Genomic DNA, 14975 nt, shown 5'->3' on the forward strand with positions numbered 1-14975 from the left:
GTAGGTTCGTATTATTCTTTTACACTCACTGAACGCAAGTGTGAATGAGATGGATGTGCGTGCTCGGGACTGCGGATGTCATGTTTATGGGTTTTATTTTTTGTTTTGATAATAATAAAAAAATCGCTGAGTTCCCTGAAGCATAATATTGCTTAATTTTGCAAATTATTTTCATATTTTTAGTTCTTGTGCAAAATGTATTATTATAATTTATTAAAGTGTATTTAATTTAGACCTATGTTCGTGACTTTTTTCTATCGAGCGAAAGTAAAAACTCAGGATTCCAATCGCTAAGTCCCTAGAGAAAGGCCTCAAGACTTAATTAAATTTTAGCTGCGACTTTTTTAAAACTCCTTTCTCTGAACTTACTGCAGCTTAAAATTAATAATGTTGTAATTATTAAAGCGCCGACCGACCGCCATAAGATACCTTTACCCGTGGAACGTCACGTATGTTTTGTATTGTAAATACTAATATGTTTATAATATAAAATAACAATAGGCATTACTGATTTAGTACTTATTGCAGGTTGCAAAGTTAGGAATTATATGTTTGCTGTGTTGAAATCGCAATTCCTTAAATTCTAGTACCATGCAATGTATGTTGGCATAAAAAGTTCAAAACCAAATGGTCAAAATAAAATCTTTAAATTTATGCAATTAGGTTAAACATGGTCACATTTTATGTGTAAAACGTTTCGATTAGCGTAGTTATATTATTTTTTCATGATATGTCATATCTATTGAGATTGTCATATTGCTCAAGACGCCACCTTTTATATAAAAAATACGCATAAACGAATAAAACCAACCAAACATTAATAAAATACAAAATAGTTTAAGCTCCATCTGATGAATAGTTTAAGCGCCATCTGTGATAGACATAGACATCGTATAACAGTTGTCGCTAAACGCACGTTCAACGTAGCAAGACGTGTCAATAGATGGCGCTGTTTATTTAGTTCTGCTACTCACCACGAGGCAGCACTGTAAATATAGTTTCTAAACAAAATATCCTTATCCGGATACTAGTAAAAAATTACAATTACATGTGTCGCTTAACTTCAAACTCGGGTAAGTCCATTCGACCCTCTACTTCTCAGCAAATACCCTATTACCAAAGATCTATTACCTTTTCTTAATACCAAAATCACAAAATCTGACAGTTGGATTTACACGAGTTTGAAGTTAAGACGAAAGTTCTATCTTTGCGAAAGTGGAGGTCCCGCGCGAAATCGCAGTCCTCATTTTCCTCTCTGGATATTAGCATTATTACAAATATTTTGACACAATTGTTTGTATATCAATCACAAAAAAAATTATGTAATCGGTATTTCGCTCCTAATTATTACAATAATCAAAAAATCGAAAAAAGCCAAACGTAGGCTAACGTAGGCGTAGCGATGGTTAATATACATCAAATTAAGCAAAACTATTTTCCATGATGTCCATATCCAGAGAGGAAAATTAGGACGTTTGTATGGAGAAGAGGCCGTCCCCTTTCCTCTTAAGCGATTTAAGCGACTCAATTAAAGATGTTTTTTGCTACGCCCAGTTCTACTCTTATTGTATTCATTATGATATTGTATCAATGAATTCGTGTGGTCGTAATAAGAAATTCTTGTAACCTTAGGGTTGGCAGCGCGCAGCGCGCGTGTATCTCCATCATAGAGTTTCAAGCGCCTATCGATAGGTATCGGCTGCAGTGCCTGTTTAACATCGCGGGCCACACTTGTTTCCTTCCTACGTGTAGTATTAATATAAATACTCATTTATTTCATTATATTAGTTTTAATTATTATGTTATTTATTATTAATACCTATTGTATTGTATTATGCTCTTTCTATATTATAATAAACTGTACTTCTTTATTTCAATATTCAATGACTTTTAAGTTAATACTTTATTATAATATAATTAGTATGATAATAAGTCCAAATTATAATTACTTCCTAGTAGGTAGGCAACCCACATTATTACCGGTCTACAAGAAGCCAAATAGGTATTAGGTACTCATCAAATTAAAAATTGTTATTAGGTCAGAACAAGAAATTACCCAAAGACTTATCCGAATTATTTTAAAAGTCAGTTTTCCTTATTGTAACAGGCGAAACACCGTTACGAAACAAATTGATATCTCTACGTTTCATAAGACCACCAAGACACAATTAGGTTTACCTCGGGCGTAATAAAATTAAGGAGAGTCGAGCGCGGTAAGTCGATGTCTTCGGAGTCTTCGGACTTCGCTCCGTAAAACAAATCCCGGAAAACATGAGCGGTAAGAGCAGGCCAAGTTTGGTCGTTGCTTTGATAAAATATAAAATTATAGTATGACAAACCAATTTTGTCAGTAACAGTAGAATATAAAAAAAAACCGACCAAGTGCGAGTCTGACTCGCACACCGAGGGTTCCGTACTTTTGTTATAGCGGCAACAGAAATACATCATCTGTGAAAATTTCAACTGTCTAGCAATCACGGTCATGAGATACAGCCTGGTGACAGACAGACGTACAGACGGATAGCGGAGTCTTAGTAATAGGGTCCCGTTTTTACCCTTAGGGTACGGAACCCTAAAAACATAGGTACTCATACCTCGATTTAGGGTTATAAATGTTATAATACTGAAATACAGTAGGTACGATTCTCTCTGACTATTTCTTAAATGGCTTTCATTTCTTTGTTCAAAGAAATTGTTAGTCAGACCAAATTAAGTTGGTGCAAGTTTTATTTCAAACGTCAAACTTCTATGAAATTATGACGTTTAATAACACTTGCGCAGTCTGGGCTATCAAAATCGCTGCCAACTTAGCTTGGTCTAACTCTACGTAGGTATACCTAATGCAAAAAATTTGAAGCAGTCTGCTTTTTTTATTGTATCAGTGAAATATCAAAAAAATTCTAAGTTTTCTCCTAAGGATAGATTGCAAATAAAAAATATGTAAGTACAAACATAGGACTTGTAATTGGATTTTAATAATTAGACCTGAATCAGTTATGGATCTGATCTGTCAGTGTCAAAAGTGACATTTCTTCAACTAAAAACGTTATAGTTACATGCATTAAAATGTGTTGGCGTATAATATAAACTTATATGTTAAATAAATTTACATAGTCAATATTCTTAACACAATATAATCAATTAACTTAAGACTAATTACAATGCAATTTAGGTACCCTTATTAAATACAATTGCATTATCAAAGAGGCTGTGCTCCCTTGGGCGACGCTCTTCTGTGCACCTTCTCATGCGACCCGGCCGTCTACTCTGCCCTCCACTCTCTAAATCTATTTTATTTGAGCTAGCTATTGGGTGCGGGTTTTCTCGGGTTAAGATCTTCTGTTATTTATATAAGTACTAGCTTCTGTCCGCAACTTCGTCTGCGTGGAGTGATGTTAATGAGGATTGAAAAACCAATCCTATGTCCCTTCCCGGGCCTCAAACTATCTCCATATCAAATTTCATTTAAATTGGTTCAGAGATAACAGACAGACAGATAGAGTTATACTTTCGCGTTTATAATATTAAGTAGATATGTTACGGGTAATGTTAGAAGGTTAATTAAACTCAAGTTTTAAATTTAATTTTCGGGCTTTACCCAAAAGGCTTGGGTAATACTAGGTATACCCAGGTAAACTTATTAAGATTAAAAACTGTAATAGATGTCATATATTAAAGAAAAAGTGACGAAGCCCTCCAGTGGTGAAGGCCGGATTCGAACCGGCGTCTTTAGCTATCGCGGCTAACGCCATGAACCCCTAGGCCACCCCGCCACTGCGGCGGCGCCACTGGGGGGTGGCGGGGTGGCCTAGGGGTTCATGGCGTTAGCCGCGATAGCTAAAGACGCCGGTTCGAATCCGGCCTTCACCACTGGAGGGCTTCGTCACTTTTTCTTTAATATATGACATCTATTACAGTTTTTAATTTATATATAGTAGTGTGACTACTTTAAAAAAACACAAATCAAAATATTTAACAAAATAATTTGATTTGTTCTCAAACTTGTTTATTAAGATTACTTAAATTCCGGCTTTGCCCAAGAGGCTTGGGTAATACTAGGTATTCTCAGGTATTCCTGCAAGCGTATGACCTCAGCTATATTATACGAAAAATAGCTTATACAAATATTTTTCACATGATATAGGTACATGGCATGTGTATACACTGTTATTCCGCTGTACAGCAAGTAATATTTAGTATGACGGTTTTTTTAAACTGTTAATTGAATCCCTTTAAATACTTTATCGTTGATGTTGATACAAAAAACATAAATCATTCTTAATATCCTTTCTATTAAAATACGCTACAACTTATCATATCAAGCTTATTATGAAAAATATGTGCGCAACTTTTTTTTTTGTATAGCTCGGTCCTTGCAAGTTGTCTAAGGTTTTTGCCATACAATAAAATGTGACGTTTTCAACCAAAAGGCACGGACATTGTCGCTTGTCGATAAGGTTGATTTCAAATTGAAACCATATGGAAATAGCGCCTTATTGACAACCGACAATAAGTACCCTTTTGGTTGAGAATGGCACAAATGATACTACGATTAAGAGCTTTAAAACGATATATGTCTCAACAGTATACATCCATGGGACACTTCCCATACTAAAGTGCCCATTCTCCTTTAAGTTTACTTAACCATCTAGTATTGCCCGTAACATTTAAGTCCAATACCAAGTCCACATTACAGAGAGGATACAAAACAAAACGTTTTCTTGAAATCTTTAGTTTACAGAACAGGTACATACTTCGATAATTCCACATTAGCGGCAAAGCATTTTTGTATCCCTTCTCTCCATAATCGTAGAAATTATTTGGATGTTATGTTTTTATTTAAAATTCTCAAAAGCCCCCATCAACTCTTCAGGCGGCCTAGCCAAGGTGACGATCGCTTGCGCTTCGCCATCGAATCGCTTTGTGTGTCTCTATCACTCTTCCATATTAGTGCGACAGTGACAGTTGCATTTCGTTCGCTTCGTAGCGTTAGCGTTAAGCATGTTGTCTACGGGGCCAGCTCCTAAAATTAGTGACTTTTGGTTGTCCGCCTCACCCTTTACAACCTAGATCCTTATTCCATGTAAGCTTTTTTAGCTCGCAATAACTATGAGTATTCTAGGCATACCTTTTTCAGACGAGCCCCATGTTTTTATAATAATTATAATAAACATTTGTTTGATATTTATTATTTGCCCCTTTAATAATTCGATGTCTAACTAGTCTAAAAATACTAGTTAAACGTAAAAACTCTTTTAGTTACTTAATACTTATGGTAAAATTGTTTTCGATATTTTAATGTACCTACCCTCAGGGACAATGAATATGGGTCTCTTTGTGTGGCATTTTCTATACAAGGTGGCCCGTTTTCATTATCCGTGATTATTATGTTATTATTCTGGAGCTACTAAAGTTGTTTACTTTGTTAACGTTGTTTATATGTACCTATTAATGAACCTCCAGGTCTATTTGCTCTTCATCTGTGTCTGTACATTGTTTACAATATTATGTAATATGCTTAATACGACTGTTTGTGTTCTAAAAAAAACTTTTAACGTAATTATTTCGAGTTGACATCTTATTATGAAATTATTTAGTGTGGGTTAACACATTATTGCTTATCAGCATCGTATGACGACTATACGTACATTAGAAAATGCGCTTTCACTGCCATTGACCCCCTAGGCCGCTCTCTGTTCGTAGTCGCATTTCCCATACGGTTTTATTCATGTTTCCAATAGGCTACGCTCGTGAAATTCGAACGTACACTGATTTTAGAATCATCTTATTTAGTTTCGCTCGTACTTGTCGGTTCTGGCACAGGCGAGACGCACGATAACTAAATAACAAGATATAAATATCATTCTGATGACAGCGTACGTTCGAATTGGCCTGAAAGTATCGTAATGATTTCTGAGCATTCTCCGCTAAGCTACGGTCGTAGCGCTACATCGTAGCCGATAAGACGGGTTTCCCGATAATTATGTAGCGAAAATGTAAAGGCAAAACGACAGTCGGGCCAATTCGAGTTTAGGTTATCCGATCTGGGTCCGATACGATACTGATGTCAAAAGTGACGTTTTTGGTTGAAGAAAAGAAGAAGAAAGAAATTAACCACTGACAGATCAGTATCGTATCGGAATCAGATCGCACAACTAAAACTCAAATTGTCACGTTGTGATTAGCGCTGAATGGGTTAAGGCACCTGAGGTATTACTTATTATTTATTATTATATATAGGTTTTTATCAAACAAAAGTTTAAACTTTATATCACCGCATTTGTAATAATAGTTAGGGATCTACAATACTACACCACAACTAAGTGATACGTATACAGAGTATTAACTGGAACTTGGAGCCATGGAATACGGATCTTATTTAATCTTCAGTTCACCGATGAACCGCTGCTAGATACCTGGATCCAATATTATGGATAGTATAGCAAACTAACTGTCAATCGTTACCTATTTTCCGGAGCTAGCTCTCCGTCTTATTACTTTGTTGCTAAAAAGAAAGTAGGTGGCAAGTATTAAGGCAATGTGAAGCAAGTAGTAACTACATTAACATTAATTACATATCTCCATTCACAGTATTTTCTTTCTGAATTTTTAGGCAATTCGCAATACGTGCGAATCGTGTCGGCACCGCTCATAACGCACTGGCATGGCCTCTCTTGTGAACTCATTGCACGCGTGCCACGACTGCGGCCGGTCTCGAATTGCCCCTATTTGTATGATGCCGACATACCTATTTTGTAAGAAGAAAATATGTGAGGAACACACGCATGAGTGGACGACTTCCACTGGATGTAGTCAATTACAGGTAGTAGGAGATTGCAAGTGTCTCATTCGATTCCCTTGCGAAAATTGCTATTCTTATAACGAGGCCATTTATACAATACAGCAATACAAGTTAGTTATTATAGCAATTACCTAAGTTAGGTAGATAAAAAATAAAAGATAGACATAATAAAGAAATCGAGATATTATGAATGAAGTCGAAATGGCCTCCGCTTAGCTTGAAAATAATAGATAGCTCTTAAAATAACTGGTGTTGTAAAAGATTAAAATGGAATTAAATAGATTAATTATACAAATTAACGTAACATATAGCAAATCGTACCTAAAACATAAATATGTAAATAAAAACCACCCGTGGTCATTGTTTGATTACGACGAGCGTGATTTTAAGAGTTTACCAAAACTGGCACCAGTAATGTTATGTAGGTAATGTAAATTATAATATCATGGCTTAGCTATCAGTTAAACTGTATTTAGTAATAACAGTCGAAAAATAATTTACATTACCTATATGTATAGCCCAAGCCAACAAAAGAGAACTAACATGAAATCGCAGCAACCGACCGCGTTTAAGTGTCTAGTTCCTCGATCGGTTAGGTCAGTAATCCACTGGCCTGCAGCGTGGCAATAAAAAAGAGTTATAGTTGAGAAGAAAAGGAAAGTCTTGCCGTTAGTAAAGGATCAAGGGCTCAGTGCTTGGTGGGCGATAATCATAATTTTTACTTACAAGCGGAGTGCGGCATTAGCCGGCCGCTCTCGCGACAAATCTTCGCTAACTGCGACCAACTTTGCGACTCCAGCCGATGGTGCCGTATATTTTGCGGACAGCTTTCTTCGGACACTAACCGAACTAAAAGATACAAGTGTGTATGATATTGGGAGGCGCGTATGTCGTTTTGGGTTAGACAGTGGAGATAATATTATAGCAGTAAATTTTTAAAAGTACGAAAGCACATAATTGTGTTCGTTTTGCTTATTGTTGCGATATTGTCTGAGATTTGCTCGATCTGTGTCATCGATTTGGTTGCCAAATAAAACAATACCTAGGTACATCGTACGTCATATCATACCAGTGGATCTTCTAAACACTAATTGTATTTACCTACTTTGTTACACAGGTACCTATAAGGTAAAGCAGAATATACCTACTTGGGTACAAACTTTTACTCTCAACTCCGTGGTAATAATTATACGTTTTAAGTAATATGCAGGTCGCAGGATTGTGTATATATATATATTATGTTTATGCAATAACACAATCCTGCCTCCTGCATATTGCCACTAAGAACATCGTTTTGAATGAATCTAACGTACTCCAGTGAGGTAATTAAAGTAAAACTTACTTTATCGCCAAGACCACTCCACCAAATGCTTCAACTATGTTAGTGCACATAAAGTTTCATAGAGAAAACCAACAACAGTTTCTATGTATTAAACATGAGCATAATAAAACAGAAAAGTCGTTCACAAGTGCAATACCAGTAGATACATAAGCTTTTCGGTTCGGCCCAACGCAGCCTCCCCGGTCGATTAAGGAAGCGAGTGCAGCGTTGCCTTGGCTACGCCGCCATCTTGACCCCTTCTCCCCGCGGGGGCCCCCCACAGCCCCCACTGTAAACAACCCACTGTATCGTTGCACTGAAACACTCGATATACTTATTTAAAAGGCTCGTCTCAGACGGAATTGACGATTTATTGCTATTGAGTCGAGATTTAAGATTTCGAAATGTGAGGCTTAAAATAATTCTTATTTATTTGTCATCAGTATTCGAGCCAAGCCTATTTACATGCACAAACGCTGTCTAGCAGCTTAAATAATAGATACCTAATGCATGTAGGGTAGGGTAGGAAACAGGTGCTCAGCTCGAACAGTGGCACAGCCGCTCCAATATCGCCTCTATCATGTTGGAATTTGGTTGAGTTAGCCACTGTACCCGGCTATTATTTTCCAAGCCACTGTTTACCTACCCTACCCTACATGAGCATTTAATTTAATTTTATTTTAGCATGGCCATTCAACATTTTGTTTTAGCATATACTGCCAAATTGTGTACTTATAGTCACGTTGTACTAATATGTAGTAAACTATAGTTACTACCTGTAGTGACAAATACTCTCTATTTCTAAAGTAAATAAGTAAGTACCTAAGTTTCTTTATACGACTCGACAGAAAGAGATTAAATAGGAACGGAGTCTAGCTACATTATCTATTAATGGAGCTGGAGACTACAGTTAACTTGTCTGAGGTTTATTAGTCTTTTGATTGCACTGCACTGTCTTGCGCTAGCTAACATTTGATCGGTTTACTGAGCGGACTTCTTTTGGAATGGGAAAGAGTTGCAGTTTATTTTTTATTCTCACAATTTTTAACCTGAATAGTCATATTATATGCCATGTGGGAAACGGTCGAAGAGATCAGTGCATATGCGGATTTTCCGGAAAATTACCAAGTTAGATTTTATTTTATTTTTGGGTGCCATATACAGTAATTCCAACGAGGCGGGAGCTATTTTGATGACGTTATTACGCTGAAGAAGATGGCCTACACCTTTGTCTCCCAGCAGTTTTGAGTCCCAATATGATGCTCAACAACATACAAAATGTTGGTAGTGGTTACCGGTTTTGAACTAGGTATGTTTCTACGAGGGAGAAGACTAGAAGCATTTAAAAAGACCTCGACACTGACTAATCTGATAATCGTAAGTTTAACTGGTATAGATACAGTTTGTTATAAATGAAATATCTCACTAGTTCTCACATGAATGGGAAGTGTGTATGTTTGTAACCGCAGAATCACTTCTGAAAAGGCAATAAACTTGTTTATGTGTCGGGTAATAAGGCCAAGTCACATATTTTAACTAAGGTGTAGAGTTTGTGAAGTTAGGGCCTGTAGAGTTAGAACCTTGGCTCTACAAAAGATCTGATAACTTTTAGACAGTGCGAGCCTTATGGTTTCGTCTTGGCAACATTTTACATGAAGTGTTTTTGGTGGGATTTCACTTCTTTTTATAATTTGCTTATGACAATCTTCCATCTCCTAGTTGAAAGGGTTGGGGGTAATTTACTATTAAAAATCCTGAAATACGTATCTGGGCATCTTTTTTACTATCTGATTTTTACTGGTTCCCCTTACAAAACTTCAACTCCCTTTTCCCCACTAACGCCCTTTTCCACCCCCTTTTCATCCTTACAGGGTGATTTTGGGGTTGAAAGCTATTCTATATCATTCCCCATAACAAAAACTGTGCAGGGACATACTAAATTTCAACTAAATCGGTACAGCGGTTATTGATTCCCCATACAAAATTCCACCCCCTTTAAGGTTAAAAATTTCAAGTTTTTGAATTTTTTGTTGTTTGTGTACTAAGACTATGTTACATACCAATTTTCAGCTTCCTATGATATCAGAAAGTACCCTAAAGGGTTTGATGATCATCAGTGAGTGAGTGAGTCAGTGACGAAATCGGAGTTATTTAGATATGAAGAAAATTGAAAGTATAAGAGCTATGCAATTGAAATTTTTTATGCTTAATAAGTCCACTATTGGCATCATATCCCGAGAATTTTATTTACCGAAATCAAAGTTTTGAGGGTTCAAAAAAACGACGAAGCGCTTCGAGAAAAGGTAGGTAGTGCCCTTGCATTTCGCTTTGCTTGTCTTGGCGGGGGCACTGCCGTGCCCCCAGATGCTGTTTTTTCTCCCAGTAGGTACTTGAACAATTAAGCATCTTCGGAATAACTTAAATAAGGATCCAGGTGAAGGTAGTTAGTGAAGTGTACGACAACGGAGAATCAGCGACTGCACGTGCCGCAAGATGGATGTGGCCATTATTCAGGATTATGCACCTCAGCCGTGACGAATTAACCATTACCACAGCAATACAATGCAAATAGGTACTTTTTAGGGTTCCGTACCCAAAGGGTAAAAACGGGATCCTATTACTAAGACTCCGCTGTCCGTCTGTCCGACTGTCTGTCTGTCACCAGGCTGTATCTCATCAACCGTGATAGCTAGACAGTTGAAATTTTCATGGATGATGTATTTCTGTTGCCGCTATAACAACAAATACTAAAAAGTACGGACTCGGTGGGCGAGTCCGACTCGCACTTGCCCGGTTTTTTTATATTAAACTTGTATTCGAATATTGTTGTATAAACTACGCAAAATATCGACAAACGCATTTTAAATTTGGAATATTATTGCGAGCGGTGCGGTACTACAGCGGTATTTATTTAAAAAACTATATGTTCTTACATATTTGCCTACTGAATAATACTTTTATTCTGGATCAATCACTTATATTTGACTTGAGACGTATGAAGTCTATTGGAAAGATGACGTGCACTACAAAGGCTCAAATAAACGTAATGAGGCGTCAAAGTAACACTCCCTTACATGCTAATACCCATTAAGTTCACAATGCGAGTAGAAAGCAATCTGTACGTTGTTTTAATGTATTATGTAGAATTATAAAGGCACGGAACCCTGCTTACTTCTTATGATTTATTCATGAAGCAGCTACGTTAAATTTGAACATGCCTACTGCGCTGTTATTAAACGGCAAGTGATTCCATTGGTTAATTTGCGCTTAAAGTTTGTAAATTAAGGTTTTGAAGATGGAAGAATAATATGAGCTCATTTGCCTTTCAACTGTGGTATGAAAATACTAGCACACATCGTAAAAAGTCATACATACTTTACATGAAGATAATTTAAAATCAGTTGGATATGTAGTAAAAGTAAATACAAAAAAAAATTAAATAGGCAAACATTAATTGCATTGACGTGATTTATTCCATTTATTTAAATGTTACTATTTTTACTACTGACGGTAAATTTAACAAAGGTAAACGAAAATATTTGAAGTAATTTGTTGTACAGTCGACTACAAAGAGATGTATCCATTTTTCACATTATTACAATGCAGTAAGGTAAAAAAGTGGATACATCTCTTTGTAGTCGACTGTACATAACGAAAATAGATAAAATACCTAACCAAGTTGGAACTGTGTCACCTAAACACTCGATGCCCCAACGATTTCATACACATTTTTCGGGTAGAAAAACTTCTTTGAAGTCAGGAACAAAGCCAATCCACCGTGGTTATCCCCGATATTTTCAACCAAACTCGTACCTTATTCGCAAACATCGAATCCCGTATACAATACAGTGCGAAACGAAATTCGAAGGATAGATAATTTCGGAGAAAGAAATAAGGCGAAAGGGAAAATATAAATTGAATAGGCGAATACACGCATCCCAGCATTACCATAAAGGCAACAGGGATCAAGGAGGATTCCTCTACGAACTTTTTTATTTTCCTTCCACCTCTAAATCTCCCAGGGAAAGCTTCGCGAATCTGCAAATGTTGATTTGATGATGTCGCGTCGTATCGTGTCGGAGTCGAGGCGCGTGTTGCGTTGGTTGGTTTGATTACTCCGTTTTATTGCCGTCCCTACGACCGACAAACGAATCATGCTCCTGTGAAATCTCTATGACTAGAAATTGCGCATCTGAATGTCCACGAAGATTTCTCATAGACGTGCAATACGGAATGATTACATTTCTCTACCGTATGTGTCCTTACATTGCCATTGTAAGTTCATTGAAAATGTTAGTAGGTAGGTTGAAAAGTTATAGGATTTTAGACGTCAAAACAGAACTCGGACAATTTTTTAGGAATTATTAGAAAACCTTTTTAGGGTTCCGTACCCAAAGGGTAAAAACGGAACTATTACTAAGACTCCGCTGTCCGTCCGTCTGTCTGTCTGTCCGTCTGTCACCAGGCTGTATCTCATGAACCGTGATAGCTAGACAGTTGAAATTTTCACAGATGATGTATTTCTGTTGCCGTTATAACAACAAATACTAAAAAACCGGCCAAGTGCGAGTCGGGCTCGCGCACGAAGGGTTCCGTACCATTACGCAAAAAAACGGATAAAAAATCACGTTTGTTGTATGGGAGCCCCACTTAAATATTTATTTTATTCTGTTTTTAGTATTTGTTGTTGTTGTTATTATATTTCTGTTGCCGTTATAACAACAAATACTAAAAAACCGGCCAAGTGCGAGTCGGGCTCGCGCACGAAGGGTTCCGTACCATTACGCAAAAAAACGGATAAAAAATCACGTTTGTTGTATGGGAGCCCCACTTAAATATTTATTTTATTCTGTTTTTAGTATTTGTTGTTGTTGTTATTATAGCGGCAATAGAAATACATAATCTGTGAAAATTTTAACTGTCTAGCTATCACGGTTCGTGAGATAGAGCCTGGTGACAGACGGACAGACAGACAGACAGACAGACAGACAGCGGGATCTTAGTAATAGGGTCCCGTTTTTGCCCATTGGGTACGGAACCCTAAAAAGTACCTATTTGCACACAGAATAAAATGAGACGTTTTCAATCAAAAGATACCACATTGTCGCTTGTCGATAAGGTTGATTTCAAATTGAAACTATATGAAAATAGCGCCTTATTGACAACCGACAATAAGTACCCTTTTGGTTGAGAATGGCGCAAATAAAGATTTAAGTGGGGCTCCCATACAATAAACGTGATGAACCCTTGGTGCGCGAGTCCGACTCGCACTTGGCCGTTTTTTTTTTCTTTGAAAGGATTGATAGATTGGTTCCATTTTCGTCAAAATCCAGTTTATGATGTATCTATTAAGAGAAATCCTTAAATCTAATAAATATATTTATAAGTCTTTTTATCGACAATGTTTTTCACGACTACGTGTAATGTGTTTAAGGTAAAGTTAATGACCCCCCCTTGGGCCCTGGGATCGGGCTACAATAAATAAGTTTCAATGTTTTATATGCGAAAAAATCTAGGATTTGACAATGTGAAGCCCCCCCTCCCCCCCTACCCATTAAAACACATTAAAACTTTTAAGAACATATTGTACGAAAGTACTTATTGTCATTTTGTATTTTGTAGGTATCCCTTGGTCCTAGAACACAAACGTAAGGCGCTCTTATCTCAGCTCTTTAGTTACATGTGAAGCAATTGAGTCGTTCTACATAACATAGCTATTTGAGAAGCGAGTACCTACATTATTTTCCGAGACTAAAGCACATAGAGAGAGCTCGGCAACCACTGCGAGCTTTAATGAGGTGACGATTGTAAGATATGAAGTTCGCTTCAAGCTATGTGTAAGTTTTACGTGGTAGTTTTACGATGACTGGACGATGCGTGATTTGTAACTAAGTAGACGATAAATAACTTATATTGATATACTTACCTACTTCCGTGGCAGTAACTTCAGTAGGTAACAGTGGAATATAACGGAAAAAAAAATAAGGAGGAGGGGTAAAAAAATAATTTCTAAAATCAAATAAGTCAAGTATGAAATTCCTGAAGACAGAACATCGAAAATCTAAATGTCTAATGTACGAAATTCCTAAAGATATATGCATGTCCTAATAATACATTTTTAATCGAACGATCTCATTTTCGTAAATCAATATTCCTTTGTACAAAATGCCTATAAAAATACTTTGAAAGTCAATATGTCTAGTGCTCAAAATAGTGACATAAAAAAAGCCTAATGACAGTACTTTGGAACTCAATATTTCCGAGAACATTTTCTTCTTACCCTGAGTCGACGGAGCTCTGCTACGCGGGGCCACAGATTAGTAAATAGTTACTACAAAAGCGAAAATACCTACACTATAATAGCCTACAAAATCTCAATAATAATACCTGCTTCTCAGGACGAGAAAAAATGTACCATAAGTACGCGCACAAAGAGTCGAGACTACGTTGCCCGCCGTGCGAGTCACGTGCCAACGCGTCATCCGAAGAATGCGCTAGGGTTGTACCTATGATGATTATTGTAATAAAACGAATGTCAACCACATTTTTTATTAGTCAATCAAATATTTAAAAACAACACTTATAATACCTGACTCGAAAAACTCCTTAATTTACGATTTACCTACTCATGTTCAAAGAAATAAATGGTGACAAAATTCAAAAAGATAGATTTAAAATTAGTATTTTCACCTTTCTTCGTCTCTCGGCAATGAAAAAAACGACAAACTTTCCTTTGTTTTTTGACTACTAAACAATAATGACGTGGTTTTGGTATTTCGAAGCGTAAGCGCGGGAAACGTGCGGTGCGAGCGCTCAGGCGGGCGTTCGGCGGCCCTCTGTCGGTTGTATCGT

This window comes from Cydia strobilella, chromosome 1 (genome assembly GCF_947568885.1).
Source record: "Cydia strobilella chromosome 1, ilCydStro3.1, whole genome shotgun sequence".
In the NCBI taxonomy this organism is placed as follows: domain Eukaryota; kingdom Metazoa; phylum Arthropoda; class Insecta; order Lepidoptera; family Tortricidae; genus Cydia; species Cydia strobilella.